This window comes from Lepidochelys olivacea (assembly GCF_965140295.1).
Source record: "Lepidochelys olivacea isolate rLepOli2 genome assembly, chromosome: 1".
Lineage (NCBI taxonomy): Eukaryota > Metazoa > Chordata > Testudines > Cheloniidae > Lepidochelys > Lepidochelys olivacea.
Genome location: NC_140411.1, coordinates 354,042,773 through 354,059,127, shown reverse-complemented (window position 1 = coordinate 354,059,127; position 16,355 = coordinate 354,042,773). Strand labels below are relative to the sequence as shown.

General features: G+C 45.6%; 1 protein-coding gene across 2 annotated transcripts in view; it reads left to right on the top strand.

Moving 5' to 3' along the window:
- SHANK3 (SH3 and multiple ankyrin repeat domains 3) overlaps positions 1-16,355 on the top strand; it is a gene marked incomplete at its 5' end in the record, with an annotated part of 664,505 nt that overhangs the window by 566,438 nt on the left and 81,712 nt on the right. The gene's annotated exons all lie outside the window — the stretch shown is intronic.

Genomic DNA, 16,355 nt, shown 5'->3' with positions numbered 1-16,355 from the left:
GAGTCTCAGTGAATCCCAGGAAGAGGGGTGCAGGGCCTGGACTCCCCCACACTCCGTGACAACATAGTGTGACAGTCAGCTTGCCTTTTACAGCAAAGAAACACAAAACATGAGAGAGAAGCCAGGCAAGGGTGCCTCTATGTTGTGGGCTTTGTATAGATCTGCAACGACCAGAAGGGCCACCTCACACCTCTTCTGACCTAGGGAAGCTCATCAAGCCCAGTTGACTCTGCCGGTTACTGTGCAGATAACATCAGCTTTGGAGAACCACTTGCCCAAATGGTTCTGTGCTCAGCTAAAGCATTAGACAGGTGCCCAATCTCATCTGGCCAACCAAGTCCGCTGCCAGTGACGAAACGACACCCTGCTCTGTGGCCAGCAGAAGCAATCCCTCGATATCTGGGTTGATGTTCGGATCCTCTGTCTTTCTGCGCTGACTGAATTCAGTGCTGGGGGTCTGGATTTAAGGATTTATGTTGATGGCACTGCCAAGGGGCATGGCCAGGCCCAAGAATGTCCAGATGATCTTCATGGGGGACTTCAGTTTGAGTGACACATGCTGGAGGTCTCAGGGTGCCAGTCGTAAAACACCTTGGGAGTTTCTAAACATTATAGGTGACAATGTCCTAACTCAAAAAGCGTTTCAGCCAACATAAGGGAATCCTTTGTTAGACCTTGTCTTAACAGATAAAGAGGACCTGATCACAGGACTGAAAATTAATGGTAGATTAAGTACAAATGATCATGACCAGGGCTAAGATTTAGTCATGGGTATTTTTTGTAAAGGTCATGGACAGATCACGGGCAATAAACAGAAGTTTACGGCCCCTGACCTGTCCATGACTTGTACTATAAATACCCCGGACTAAACCTTATCTGCTTTAGGAGGGCCCTGGGACCGCTGTTGCTCTGGTAGTCTCTGGGGCCAGCCACACCTGCTGCTGCAGCTGCAGAAGTCCCAGAGGTCCCAGAAATTCATGACATCTGTGACTTCCATGACCTCTGTGACAGACTCGCAGACTCTTCCATATATATATGGAAGAAGGGGAAAGTTGCTAGCAATGACTATAACTCAGAAGTTAGGAATTTAAGAAAATTGGATAAGGGGGAAGGAAAAGGACATGAGGCGAAAGCTGTGGCCAGCAGAGTTAAGGACAATAAGAAGGAGTTTTTAAAATATATTAGGTCCAAAAGAATTCCTGACAATGCTGTTGGTCCATTATTAGATGGAAATGGCAGAATTATCAATAATAATGCAGAAAAAGGCATGCTCCAGGAATTATTTTGGGGAAGTTCTCTGGCCTGTGCTATACAGGAGGTCAAACTAGATTATCACAATGGTTCCTTCTGGCCTTCGGCTCTATGAATTTTTGGAGCCCCTTCCTGTCCCATAAGGGAAGGAAAACAGAAGGCAAAGGATTCTGGAAGTGAACATTGCCAAGTTAAGTGGTGTAAGGGAGAGGGTTTGGGTTTTCTGGATCATCTGCCCCCCTTCTGTGGGAAGAGAGGGCTGAATACTTTAGGTGGTCTCTATCTCAGTAAAAGGGGGACCAATTTCCTCGAGGACAAGCTGGCTAGAGTAGTCAGAAGGGGGTTGAACTAATACCAAAAGAGGAGGGTGAAAACAGAGAACAAATGTGCACTCAGCACAAAATCTAGATGTTGAGAACAAAATTAATCAAGACACCAAAGTACCGAAGGAGAAGAAATTCTTTGATTGCTGATACACCAACGCTAGGAGCTTAGGTAACAAACGAGAATTGGAATTGCTAATTTAGTAGCATAAATTCGATCTAGCTGGTATTACTGAAACGTGGTGGGATGATTCACCATGATTGGAATGTTAAAATCAATACTTATAGCCCATTTAGGAAGGATTGAGTGGGCCAAAGGGGAGTGGCACTCTTGTCAAAAAATAACACTGCCTGTTTCCAAGGCCTTGTCTAGATGAACTTCAGTTCCCAGCAGCCTGGAGTGTACACGTACCCTGCAATAGCTTGCTGCACGCTACGGGTACGTTACACGGCTATGGAACACCTGCGGCAAGGACACTGCTGGTCCGGCTCAGATGACTGGGGCTCACAGGGCTAATAATTGAAATGTAAATGTTTGGGCTTGGGCTGGAGGTCTGAGATCTCGGAGTCCGGGCTGCAGCTTGAGCCCAAACGTCTACATTGCCGTTTTTTGCCCCACAGTCTGTGACCTGTGAGCCTGAATCAATTGGCCCAGGCCCTGAGACTCAGTGCTGCGGGTGTTTTAGTGCAGTGTGACATGCCCTAAGTGTCTCTATGGACCCTGCTGCCACGTACGTAAAATTCCCTCCTGCGTTTAATCTGTTCCCGTTTCACAGTGGGCTTGATCAAAGTGGTCTAGGGAACTTCTCGTGTGGCAGCAGGGCCCACGCAGATATGTAGAGCTGTCACTTTACACCCAGATTGCCGCAAACAAAGTGTTCATACAGACAGGCCCCAAGTCACTGCCAGCTCGGAGGACAACGACCGTGAATGCTGGGAATCGGAGTCCTAACAGAAAAGGCACGAGATGGGGTACTAGTGGGTGTTTGCTTACAGATGACCAATCCCACTGGGGAGCAGGATGGCCAGCCCCTAAAGTCCTGGTCTATAATGTGCAGGAAACCAGCTCCGCGCCCATGGGGGACTTCAGTCTGAATGACACATGCTGGAGGACTCCTTCTGCCAGCACTAACAGCCCCAGAATGATAGGTGACCTTTCTCCCTTGAGAGATAGTGCACATACACACTCTCCACTGCAGGGGTTTGTGCACCCAGTGCACTCACGTCCGCGACTTTTGCCAGCCGTACCAGTAGGTGAAGCATGTGCTCCTGCTCTTGTGCTCTCAGATAAGGGCATATTCGCCGCCTCCCTCTTGGTTCCCTCTTACCAGCCATGGTGGGTGAGAGTTGTTGAAGCCCCCTCTAGCGCTTGCTTTGGTTAGCCGGTGTTTCCAAGTTCCTGTCATGTACATAGTTATAGATAGTCGTGTTTAGAGTAGGGTTGCCAGTCGAATTATAGCGTTTGCTATAGGTACCTGGTGGATTTATTCTGAAAAGATCCCCAAATTTCCAGCAGCGTGCAGCATGCAGGGCTGTTTCCCCTGTGATGGGTAAGAACAAGAGCTTCTGGGTTTGCCTTGGCGATGGCTATGTGGGGACAGATGCCCTATTTGCACCTCCTTCACCAGGACAAAAATCAGGGATTTCTACCTCAGTTTCCCTTGTGAAAGAGGCAATGCATTCCACCTCGGAACCGAGGCCTGACCACAAGATAGTGGACTGAGACCACAAGGATTACTCCTCCAGCTGCACAAGTCTGATGAGAAATGTTGCCCTTCTCTCTCACCAGCAGCCTCCTCAGAAACACTCCAAGCATTCTGATGATGACAAGTGCTCAAAGCCTCAGTCTCCAAAAAGGATTTCCAGTGAGACCTCCAGTACCAGTCTGAGACACCACAAATCTAGACTTTCACCCGCTCCATCTGAGGCGGCACTATTGACTCCAGCTGTGGATGCCGGAGTCTTCACTCTTTCCGGCTCCATCTTCATTGTTCCCACCTGACCGTCACTATCGGCGCTGATGGACGGATACTTACCTATTTGGGTGCCCTCTACGCCACAGGCCTTGCTGCCCAGGGATCTTTGGTGCCTCTCCCAGTGGACTCTCCTTGCTAAAATCAGCTCCTATGAAGACAACTCCGGTGTCCTCAGCACCCCTCCTGATGCATTGCCAGAACCCTTGTCATTACCTTTGATGTCATCTAGAGATCTAGCGCCGTCTCTCCAACCCATTGTGCTGCTACTGCCAGCACCAATCCTTTGATCAGAATTCAAACCATCTCTGCCCTCGGTTATGTTGAACCCCCAGGTATCTCCTGTAGCCAGACCACCTGGAACCCCAAAAGGGACCACTCCCTGTGTCACCCTTGAGGTCTTTTAGCTCTCCTTGCAGACCTCCTCCTAAGGTTATGAACCAAGTCTGGTTTTCTTATAAAGAGGCGCCAGCGTGGTGTCCCCACCTTGGATGACTCAGACAATGCAATATCCTCTGTGGCCTGACTGGTCTTGGGCTGCTCCGAGGTATTCTGGACCTCCATCAAAGTCACGCTGTAGGAGGAATTCCCCTCCTCCCCAGTGCAGGAAACCTCTACCCAGGATTCTACTATCATCCTTCCACCCACTGTACTGGACCCTATGGAGGACGGAGAAATAATGAAGGATCCCCTGGTTGTTTCCACCCATATTTCATCATCTTCTCCAGAGTCAACATCTTTCACCACAACCCCCCTGAGTACTTCAAGGTCTTCCAGGACCTTATAAGGAGGGTGCCACTTCCCTAGGAGAGCATGCCGAACATGAGCAAAAAAACCTGCACAGCCTCCTTGATATTTTTCAGACTCTAATAATGCCCCATGAAGCATTGTCCTTCCCATCAGTGAAGCCTTGCTGGAGACGGCAGAAACCCTCTGGCAGACCCCACCCTCTGTACGACCTATGGCCAAGCAAGGGGATATCAAGTTCCTCAACAAGATATTGATTATTTTTTTACCTACCCAGTTCCCAGTTTTTCAGTGGTCATAGCTGCTAATGAGCGGTCTCATCAATCCCATCTTAAAGCTACTCCCAAAGACAAAGAATTAATGAGACTGTATTTAGATGACTGAAAGGCTTAGTCCATTGCTGCTCTTCAAATGCATGTGGCTAACTATCAGTCTCTCTTATCTAAATATATTAGTATTAATTTCTGAGCAGTTTCTAAGTTTGCTGGCATGTTGACAGAGGAGGGAAAGGAACAGTTTCTGTCTTTAGTTTTGGAGGGGAACCATCATGGCCTTCAAGCAGCTATTGAAGCTGCTGATATGGCTTCATGTTCAGTGGCTGCCATGGATTTAGGGGGCAGGGATAGCTCAGGGGTTTGAGCATTGGCCTGCTAAATCCAGAGTTGTGAGTTCAATCCTTGAGGGGGCCATTTAGGGTTCTGGGGCAAAAATTGGGGATTGGTCTTGCTTTGAGCAGGGGGTTGGACTAGATGACCTCCTGTGGTCCCTTCCAACCCTGACATTCTATGATTTCCAAGAGAAGCTCTTCCTTGTTGCAGGTGTCGGGCATTCCAAAGGTGCTGCAAAATACAATTTAAGATTCACACTTCGAACTGTCTAAACTATTTACCAGCAAAACAGATGATGCTATGCACACCCACCCTAAAAGCTTACCCGGCAATACTTCATGACTGGGAGTTCACACTTCAGTTACAAAGAGGAATCAGTTTAGTCCACACCTTTAGTATAAATCCTCTTTCCAGAAGTCACTGGATTCCTCAAAAAGGTCAAGACCTCCTCAACATTGCCAGCTGCCTTCTTCTACAGTAAGTCTTTCTCATCTGACAACCGCAGCCCCCAAGCAATCATTCTGACTGCTCAGTTGAGGACAGCACACTAACTATCACTTCAGAACATGCCTGTCCCTCTTTCGTTGTGCCTGGGAAAGCATCACATCAGACAAGTGGGTCCTCAATACTGGAAAGGAGGGATATGTTCTCCAATTCACCTCCTTCCCTTTTCCTAGCACACCTTTCCCGCCCCTTTTTAGGGACCCATTTCACGAGACTGCGTTACTTCAAGACACAGAGTCTCCTTTGGAATTGGGGTGGCAGAGGAAGTTCCTTAGCAGCACAGAAGCAAAGGCTTCTACCTGTATTTTCTAGTCTGGAATAACCCTTCTGGTCTTCACCTCATCCTAGATTTAAGAAACTGAAACTTTTCATCAAGAAAGTCAAGTTCAGAATTGTCACCCTCACTTCCATTGTCCCTTCCCTGGAGATCGGTATGCTGCCCTCACTTTTCACGACTTGTACGTCCAGCCACAGGATGTATCTTCGATTCATAGCAGGCAACAACCATGCCTAGGACTCAGTGCTTCCCTTCAGGCTTATATCAACCCCAGCGGTCTTCACCAAGTACAAGTTGATGGTAGACGTCCACCTGTGCCATTTAGGCTTTCAGATATTTCCTTACCTGGATAATTGGCTGGTATGCGGAACATCAAACAACCAAAACAACATCCATGTGCAAAACAACATCCTTGTCATCAGAGAGCTGTTCTTTTGTCTGGGCCCAAAACTAAATTTGGACAAATCACAGTTACAACCAACACAACTCATAACCTTCATAGGAGCAGACCTTGACCCCATAATCGCATGGCTTACTTTCAAAAGGAAGGGTTTCAGAAAATACCTTTTCATTCAGAAGGCCTCAAGTCTGACCCAACGACATTGGGGCATGCCTTCCTACATCTCCTGGGCCACATGGCTTTGTGCACATATGTAACTCCACATGCTTGACTTCCCCTTCGCTTTCTGCAGGCCTGGTTCTATTTGGCATGTTGTCCTTCCAGACTTGCGGATTTATGTGTCTACACAAGTGTTTCAGTCTCTGGATTGGTGGTTGGATCTGTGGAACATGTAAAAAGGAGTTCTGTTTCTGTTCCCGGAACCAGCTATGACTCTATAATGAATGTTTCTGCCAAAGGCTGGGGGCCCATCTCAATCAATTTCAGGCTCAAGCTTTTTGTCCCACCAGGAAGTTTCACTCCATATAAATGTGCTGGAGCTTTGACCTATTGGTGGGGCCTGTGAGATGTTTCTGTCCACCCTCAAGAACCAGGTGATACAAGTTCTTATGGACAACGCCACTACCATCTTTTATCTGAATAAGCAGGGAAGTGCACGATCATCTCAGTTATGCCAGGAAGCTATCCTTCTACAGAATCTATGTATAAGAAATAATGTCTCCTGAAGATGACCATCTTGGCTAATGTCATTGATAGACCTATCCTCCCTGAACTTATCTAATTCTTTTTTGTACCCAGTTAATACTGTTGGTACTTTTGGCCTTCAGAACATCCCCTGGCGATTGGTTCCAAAGGTTGACTGCATGACAAAGCAACATTAATCCTCATGGCACCAGCATGGCCAAGATGATATTGGTTCATGGACCTACATCAGCACTCTGTCCAGTCACTGATAATTTTACCTCTAGTCGAGGATCTCCTGTGTAAGAACCAGGACAAGGCTCTGTCTCCAATCTCTTCACCTCATAGCATGGATAATCTCTGGTCAAATTCTCATGAGAAATTGTGTTCTTGAGATGTTCGGGCCATCTTGATGAGTAGCAGAAAAGAATCCACTAGAGCTACATGGGCAGCAAAGTAGAAGAGATTTTTTGTTTGTTTGCAATCTCAAGACTTATCACCCCATCACACAGAGGTTGGACATGTGCTGGACTATCTGTTGCACCTGAAAGCACTGAGCCTTTCAGTTAGTTCCTGAGAGTTCACCTGGCTTCCATATTTGCACTCCATCTACCCATCAAAGGGATTTCTATTTTCTCTCACCCTCTCATTTCCCAAGTCTTGAAAGGTCTACTCAATGCTACCCTCCTGTGTCTGATACTTGTCAGGGATCTCAGAACACATGACTTATGAGGAGAGGCTGAGGGAGCTGGGATTGTTTAGCCTGCAGAAGAGAAGAGTGAGGGGGGATTTGATAGCTGCTTTCAACTACCTGAAAGGGGGTTCCAAAGAGGATGGCTCTAGACTGTTCTCAATGGTAGCAGATGACAGAACAAGGAGTAATGGTCTCAAGTTGCAGTGGGGGAGGTTTAGATTGGATATTAGGAAAAACTTTTTCACTAAGAGGGTGGTGAAACACTGGAATGCGTTACCTAGGGAGGTGGTGGAATCTCCTTCTATAGAGGTTTTTAAGGTCAGGCTTGACAAAGCCCTGGCTGGGATGATTTAACTGGGAATTAGTCCTGCTTCGAGCAGGGGGTTGGACTAGATGACCTTCTGGGGTCCCTTCCAACCCTGATATTCTATGATTCTATCTCAACCTAGTCCTCTCCCAACTGATAGTATCCCCCTTTGAATTGATGGTGGCAACCTCAATGCCTTTATTGTCTATGAAAATGCTGCTTCTGGTGGCAGTCAGTTCCACAACCTTGCTGAAGTCTCTCCTCCACTAAAAGTAACGGCTCACTCCACCAGGGCTCAGTCCACTTCACCAGCTTTTCTAAGCAATATCCCTAGAGCAGATATCCACAAAGCACAAACGTGGTCATCTGGGCCTACCTTTTCCAGACATCGTGCCATCACTCAAGCTTCTCGGAATGATGCCAACTTCGGCAAGTCAGTGTTACCGTATCTGTTCAGGTGATCTGAAGCCCCTCGATCTGAAAGGGAACTGCTGAGGCATCAGCTGCAGTGGTAGTTTATGTGCACGTTCACTCGAAGGAGAAAACTGCTTACTTACCTCTACAGTAACGCTTGTTCTTTGAGATGTGTTGTGCACACAGAGTTCTATGGCCCTCCCACCTTCCCAGCTATTGTGAATGTTACATACAGTGGTCCAAAGGAACGGAGAAGGAGGTGGCAGACCCACCTCTTTTATGCCATCATCTGAGAGCATGAGAGGAGCAAGGTCACATGCACTGCCTAGTGGTACTCCTGGCAAAAGTCTCCAGCTCAACTACCTTGGATGCCTACACACCTGCAGTGGAATGTATCGGTGCACAGTCACACAAAGAACAACAGTTATTGTCCAGGTAGGTAACTGTATTTTTCCTAACTCAAAAAATGTTACACCCAACAAAAAGAAATTCTATATTAGATCTCATCTTGACAGGTAACGAGGAATTAATCACAGAACTAAAAATCAGTGGTAATTTAAATACAGGTGATTATGACTTAATCGCATTTGTCATAAGCAAACACTACAAAATCAAAACCAGTAATATATTCACACTTCGTGCTTTTTAAAAGGGTCAGCTTCACAAAGTTGAAAACAAATATAAGATCACTTGGGAGAAAGAATTTAAATAGAGAAATATGAATGATAATTGGAAACTGTTCAAGAACATTGGTACTAAAAAGTTTATGGTAAGGAATATAAATCAGAAGCTAGGAATTGTAGAAAATTTATAAGGGAAGCACAAAGACCCACGACGAGCAGAATTAAGGACAGTAAGAAGTTAAACTATATTAGGAACACAAAGAATGCTAATAATAGTATTGTTCCCTTACTAAATGGAAATGGCAGAATTGTGAATAATGCAGAATAGGCAAAAGTGTTCAATAAGTATTTTCTGTTCTATATTTTACAAAATAACAGATGATCTAGTGATATATGCTGCTGATGATGATGATAATATACTTTCCATTCCAATAGTATCTCACGAGAATGCTAAACAGAAGCTAATAAACTTAAACATTTTTAAATCAGCAGGTCCAGATGATTTGCATCCAAGAGTTCTAAAAGAGCTGGCTGAGGAGCTCACAGGACTGTTAATGTTTCTTTTCAGTAAGTCTTGTAACACTGGGGAAGATCCAGAAGACCAGAGGAAAGGTTATATTGTTGTGTCAATATTTAAGAAGTATACATGGGACAACTCAGGTTACTACAGGCCTGTCTGTCTGACATTAATCCTGGACAAAATAATGGAGTAGTTCTTCCGGGACTCGATTAATAAAGAATTAAAGGACAGTAATACCATTAATGCCAGTCAACATGGGTTTATGGAAAAAAAGGTCCTGTCAAACTAACTTGATATATTTTTATGAGATTACTAATTTGATTGATAATAGTAATAATGTTGATGTAATATACTTAGACTTCTGTAAGGCATTTGACTTAGTACACCATGGCATTTTGATCAAAAAACTAAAATGATATAAAATTAAGAACTGATTAACTGATAGGTCTCAAAAGTTAACTGTAAACAGACAATCATCGTTGAGAAGATGTGTTTCTAAAGAAGTTCTTGGCCCCATTTTGTAATTAACCCAGGAGAAAACATGAAATTGTCACTATTAATGTTTGCAGATGACACAAAAATTGGGGGAGTACTAAAAATAACGAGGACCAGTCACTGATGCAGAGCTATCTGGTAAACTGGGCACAAGTGAACAATATGTTTTAATAGCTGAATGTAAATGGCCTACATCCTTTCTTCTTATATGTATATATACATATTAACAGGATGGGGGACTCTATTCTGGGAAGCAGTGACTCTAAAAAAGACTTGGGAGTCATGGTGGATAATCAGCTGAACATGAGCTGCTAATGTTACACTGGCCAAAATAGCTGAATGTGAGCTTCTAATGTGACAATGTGCATGCATAAAAAGGGGAATATCAGATTGGAAGTGCCTCTGTATTTGGCACTGGTGCAACTATTTCTGCAATAATATGTCCACTTCTAGTGTCCATAATTCAAGAAGGTTCTTGATAAATTGAAGAGGGTTCAGAGAAGAGCCACAAGAATGATTAAAGAATAGGAAAACTTGCCTTATAATGAATAGACTCAAGGTGCTCAGTCCATTTAGTTTAAAGAGAAGGTGAAGAGGTGATTTGATCACTATCTGTAAGTGTCTACGTGGGGAACAAATATGTGATAATGGGTTCCTCAACCCAGCAGACAAAGCATAACACAATCCAATGGCTGAATGCTGAAGTTAGACAAATTTAGACTGGAAATAAGGCATCCATTTTTAACAGTGAGATTAATTAACCATTGGAACAATTTACCAAGGATTGTGATGGATTCTCCATAATAGGCAATTTTTAAATCAAGATTGAATGTTTTTCTAAACATTCTAGTTTAGAAATGCTGTAGTTTGAACAGGAATTAAGTCTGGGAAGTCCTATGGTGTTATTCAAGAGTTGCATTATTCAGGAGGTGAGGCTAGATGATCACAGTGGTCCTTTCTGTTCTCATAATCTGTGAATTATCATAGAAGGCTTTAGGCTCAGGAAATACAGCATCTGCAAGCCTAGTATTATTGGGAGTTCCTTGCTGTCGAGTCTGGTTAAAATACCTCAGGTTTCTGACTTAGTGTTGGTTTCTTCATTGCTTGGCCAGAAAGAGAAGCAGAAGAAGTAAAATGTCAAAGGCAGGACAATGTAAGATTGAGGATTTTACCCATTGTTGGTTAGAACTTGTTTAGTTCAAGAACTCTTCCAGAGACAAATTTTGAAATAGGATTATGTTAATCATGGTTCTGTAAAGACAACAAGAGGTCATCTTTGACTTCCAAACATTTGTCCTTGGTATTGGGAAGCCATTGCAGACACTTTACTGAATTGCAAAAAGAAAAGGAGGACTTGTGGCACCTTAGAGACTAACAAATTTATTTGAGCATAAGCGTTCGTGAGCTACAGCTCACTTCATCAGATGCATTCAGTGGAAATACAGTGGGGAGATTTATATACATAGAGAACATGAAACAATGCGTGTTACCGTACACACTGTAACAAGAGAGTGATCACTTAAGGTGAGCAATTACCAGCAGGAGAGCAGGGGGGCGGAAAAAACCTTTTGTAGTGATAATCAAGGTGGGCCATTTCCAGCAGTTGACAAGAACGTCTGAGGAACAGTGGAGGGTGAAGGGGGGGAATAAACATGGGGAAATAGTTTTACTTTGTTTAATGACCCATCCACTCCCAGTCTCTATTCAAGCCTAAGTTAATTGTATCCAGTTTGCAAATTAATTCCAATTCAGCAGTCTCTCCTTGGAGTCTGTTTTTGAAGTTTTTTTGTTGAAGAATTGCCACTTTTAGGTCTGTAATTGAGTGACCAAAGGGATTGAAGTATTCTCCAACTGGATTTTGAATGTTATAATTCTTGACGTCTTATTTGTGTCCATTTATTCTATTACGTAGAGACTGTCCAGTTTGACCAATGTACATGGCAGAGGGGCATTGCTGGCACATGATGGCATATATCACATTGGTAGATGTACAGGTGAACAAGCCTCTGATAATGTGGCTGATGTGATTAGGCCCTATGATGGTGTCCCCTGAATAGATATGTGGACACAGTTGGCAACGGGCTTTGTTGCAAGGATAGGTTCCTGGGTTAGTGGTTCTGTTGTGTGGTGTGTGGTTGTTGGTGAGCATTCGCTTCAGGTTGGGGGGCTGTCTGTAAGCAAGGACTGGCCTGTCTCCCAAGATCTGTGAGAGTGATGGGTCGTCCTTCAGGATAGGTTGTAGATCCTTGATGGTGCATTGGAGAGGTTTTAGTTGGGGGCTGAAGGTGACGGCTAGTGGCGTTCTGTTATTTTCTGTGTTGGACCTGTCCTGTAGTAGGTTACTTCTGGGTACTCTTCTGGCTCTGTCAATCTGTTTCTTCACTTCCGCAGGTGGGTATTGTAGTTGTAAGAATGCTTGATAGAGATCTTGTACGTGTTTGTCTGAGGAGTTGGAGCAAATGCGGTTGTGTCATAGAGCTTGGCTATAGACAATGGATCGTGTGGTGTGGTCTGGATGAAAGCTGGAGGCACGTAGGTAGGAATAGCAGTCGGTAGGTTTCCGGTATAGGGTGGTGTTTATGTGACCATCACTTATTAGCACTGTAGTGTCCAGGAAGTGGATCTCTTGTGTGGACTGGTCCAGGCTGAGGTTGATGGTGGGATGGAAATTGTTGAAATCATGGTGGAATTCCTCAAGGGCTTCTTTTCCATGGGTGCAGATGATGAAGATGTCATCAATGTAGCGCAAGTAGAGTAGGGGCATTAGGGGACGAGAGCTGAGGAAGCGTTGTTCTAAGTCAGCCATAAAAATGTTGACATACTGTGGGGCCATGCGGGTACCCATCGCAGTGCCGCTGGTTTGAAGTTATACATTGTCCCCAAATGTGAAATAGTTATGGGTGAGGACAAAGTCACAAAGTTCAGGCACCAGGTTTGCCGTGACATTATCAGGGATACTGTTCTTGATGGCTTGTAGTCTATCTTTGTGAGGAATGTTGGTGTAGAGGGCTTCTACATCCATAGTGGCCAGGATGGTGTTTTCAGGAAGATCACCGATGGATTGTAGTTTCCTCAGGAAGTCAGTGGTGTCTCGAAGATAGCTAGGAATGCTGGTAGCATAGGGCCTGAGGAGGGAGTCTACATAGCCAGACAATCCTGCTGTCAGGGTGCCAATGCCTTAGATGATGGGGTGTCCAGGATTTCCAGGTTTATGGATCTTGGGTAGAAGATAGAATACCCCTGGTCAGGGCTCCAGGGGTGTGTCTGTGCGGATTTGTTCTTGTGCTTTTTCAGGGAGTTTCTTGAGCAAATGGTGTAGTTTCTTTTGGTAACCCTCAGTGGGATCAGAGGGTAATGGTAATTGGTAATGGTAATTGGTTTCAGTGCAGAATCATAGAGGATTAGGGTTGGAAGAGACCTCAGGAGGTCATCTGGTCCAACCCCCTGCTCAAAGCAGGACCAACCCCAACTAAATCATCCCAGCCAGGGCTTTGTCAAGCTGGGCCTTAAAAACCTCTAAGGATGGAGATTCCACTCATTCCAGTGCTTCACCACCCTCCTAGTGAAAAAGTTTTTCCTAATATCCAACCTAAACCTCCCCCGCTGCAACTTGAGACCATTACTCCTTGTTCTGTCATCTGCCACCACTGAGAACAGCCGAGCGCCATCCTCTTTGGAAAACCCCCCTTGAGATAGTTGAAGGCTGCTATCAAATCCCCCCTCACTCTTCTCTTCTGCAGACCAAATAACCCCAGTTCCCTCAGCCTCTCCTTGTAAGTCATGTGCCCCAGCCCCCTAATCATTTTTGTTGCCCTCCGCTGGACTCTCTCCAATTTGTGCACATCCCTTCTGTAGTGGGGGGCCCAAAACTGGACGCTATACTCCTGATGTGGCTCACCACTGCCAAGTAGGGAGAAATAATCACTTCCCTCAATCTGCTGATAGTGCTCCTACTAATGCAGCCCAATATGCCGTTAGCCTTCTTGGCAACAGTGGCACAGGCTTGACTCATATCCAGCTTCTTGTCCACTGTAATCCCCAGGTCCTTTTCTGCAGAACTGCTGCTTAGCCAGTCGGTCCCCAGCCTGTAGCAGTGCCTGGGATTCTTCCGTCCTAAGTGCAGGACTCTGCACTTGTCCTTGTTGAACCTCATCAGATTTCTTTTGGCCCAATCCTCCAATTTGTCTAGGTCACTCTGGACCTACTCTCCAGCATATCTGCCTCTCGCCCCAGCTTAGTGTCATCTGTGAACTTGCTGAAGGTGCAATCTGTCCCATCATCCAGATCATTAATCAAGATGTTGAACAAAACCGGCCCCAGGACCAACCCCTGGTGCACTCCGCTTGATACCAGCTGCCAACTCAACATCGAGCCGTTGATCACTACCCTTTGAGCCCAACAATCTAGCCAGCTTTCTATCCACCTTATAGTACATTCATCCAATCCATACTTCTTTAACTTGCTGGCAAGAATAATGTGGGAGACCATATCAAAAATTTTGCTAAAGTCAAGGTTTATCACGTCCACCACTTTCCCCATATCCACAGAGCCAGTTATCTCATCAGAAGATTGATCCAGATCCAGTCTGGTCTTTACAACCAATGCAGCCGAAGTCAGGCACAAGCAGAGTTGGGAAATCTGCACCAACATCTTCTCAGGCAGATAGTGTGTGACTAATTCTGGGTTTTTTTCCCCTTTGGTTGACCCTAGCAGAGATTCTTCTTCTTTGACTGCACATGTCCATTCCACTTTAGGAGTGTGCACACCCTGTGCATTGGAACCAGAGACTTTTTCCCATAGCGGTACCCATCATGGCCGCACATGTACCCTCCACACACGCATGCTCCCAGCTGAAGGTTTAAAGGGGTGGAGTTGCCCCAACACCCTGTTCAGTTTCTTGTCACCCTCTGGAGTTGGAGATTGGAGCATGTTGTGTTTCTCATCACACAACTTTCCCTTTTCTCTCAGAACTGAGAATTTCTCTAAAACAGTGTAAATAATTGTTAGTGGGAGTTACAGTTCGTATGTAGTGGGACAAATTTTTATTTTTATGTTTTTACTTTGGTTTTGGGCTGCTTTCTGGCATCCTTGTCACCTGGTACTGGGGTTTGTGTAAGTCCCTGAGATTTAAGCACTGTTCTGACTAGAAAATCTAAGCGAGATAGTGATCCTCATTCCCACTGCCTGAACTGCCCGGGAGAGGTCACGTCAGACAGAAGTGCCAGATTTGGAGCGGGTTCAAATGGAGACCCAGAAGTCCAGAGAGGTGGGGCTCTGGCACTTCTTCCTTGAGTCTGTTGAAGGTCCAGTGTCAGAGCCCAGCCATTCAGTGCACACCAGTGCAGACACCACTCCATCCTGGAGTGCACGTCCGGACATTTCACATTACCCTGTCACCGGTACCTAGGGAGAAGGTTTTATTCTGCTTCTCCAGTGCCATTGAAAAGTCAGAAGATGTCTGTCAGCACAGTCTTCAAAGCCTAAGAAGTCTTCATCAAAGAAACCTCAGTCTCCTGCAGAACCCTCCAGAAGCAAGTCGGGTACAAAGGTTTAGTGCATGGGCCTTGGCTAGGCACTCCCTAGTACTTGATACTACTTTGGCTTGTAGTGTCTAGTCAATGACTCTGGCACTGACCTCAGTACTGCTGAAACAGAGTCCATCACCAGGGCCTGCCGTGGCGAAACCTTGATCCTTGCATGTTGCTGTCCACCCACCATTCTTGGCACTGACAACAGCAGGCATACGCAGCAGCCAACAACCTCCTCTGCCTCTCAGTGCTGGACTTCCTTCTGCTTCACAAGGTGGATGTCTCTGCACTATCTGTTTCTTCTATGCGAGCTCCGGTACCCACTACATCTGTGGCACCGGCTCACCCAGCACCGACTTAAATGTTGCGGCTCTTGATACTGGCAACAGCTAAGAAATCTTCAGTGAATCTCCAAGGCAGATTTACGGTACCATGGGCGGGTAAGCTCCCAGTGCTCCCCAGTGTCCACCACTGCGTATCAGGCCTAGTCTCCAGCTCCCTCTGCTCCCCCCAGTACTGCACCTATGTGGCTCTTAGACTACTCCTACTCCTCCTCGGAACTGGAGGTAGGATCTTATGCTGCTAGATCCTATTACAGGGAGTCCTGAGGTTCACCTCCACCTTCTTCACTGAGATTGAGATCTCAGCCCAGCACTCTCACAGGAGCAGGTCTACAGACAGAATGCCATGGGATATTTTTAAGTGGGGCCTGATGTCTGATCACTGGCTTTTTTGGAGCTCTGCGGTCATGCCTCCAGCATCTTGTACAGCCTGCCCCGTGCCTCGTCTGTCTTAAGTCACCTCCATGACAGCAAGAAATGTCTGGTGTTGATCTCATTACCAACCGTGGTATCAGTCAGGTGGTAGAGGTGATATTGACAATACCCAACCCATCTGACAAGGACATACTGCATCAAACTTTACAAGATGAACCTGTACAGTCACCATTGAACGAATCCTACACTTTATTTGACAAAGTGACATCATTGTTCCTAGTTGGACAATTATAA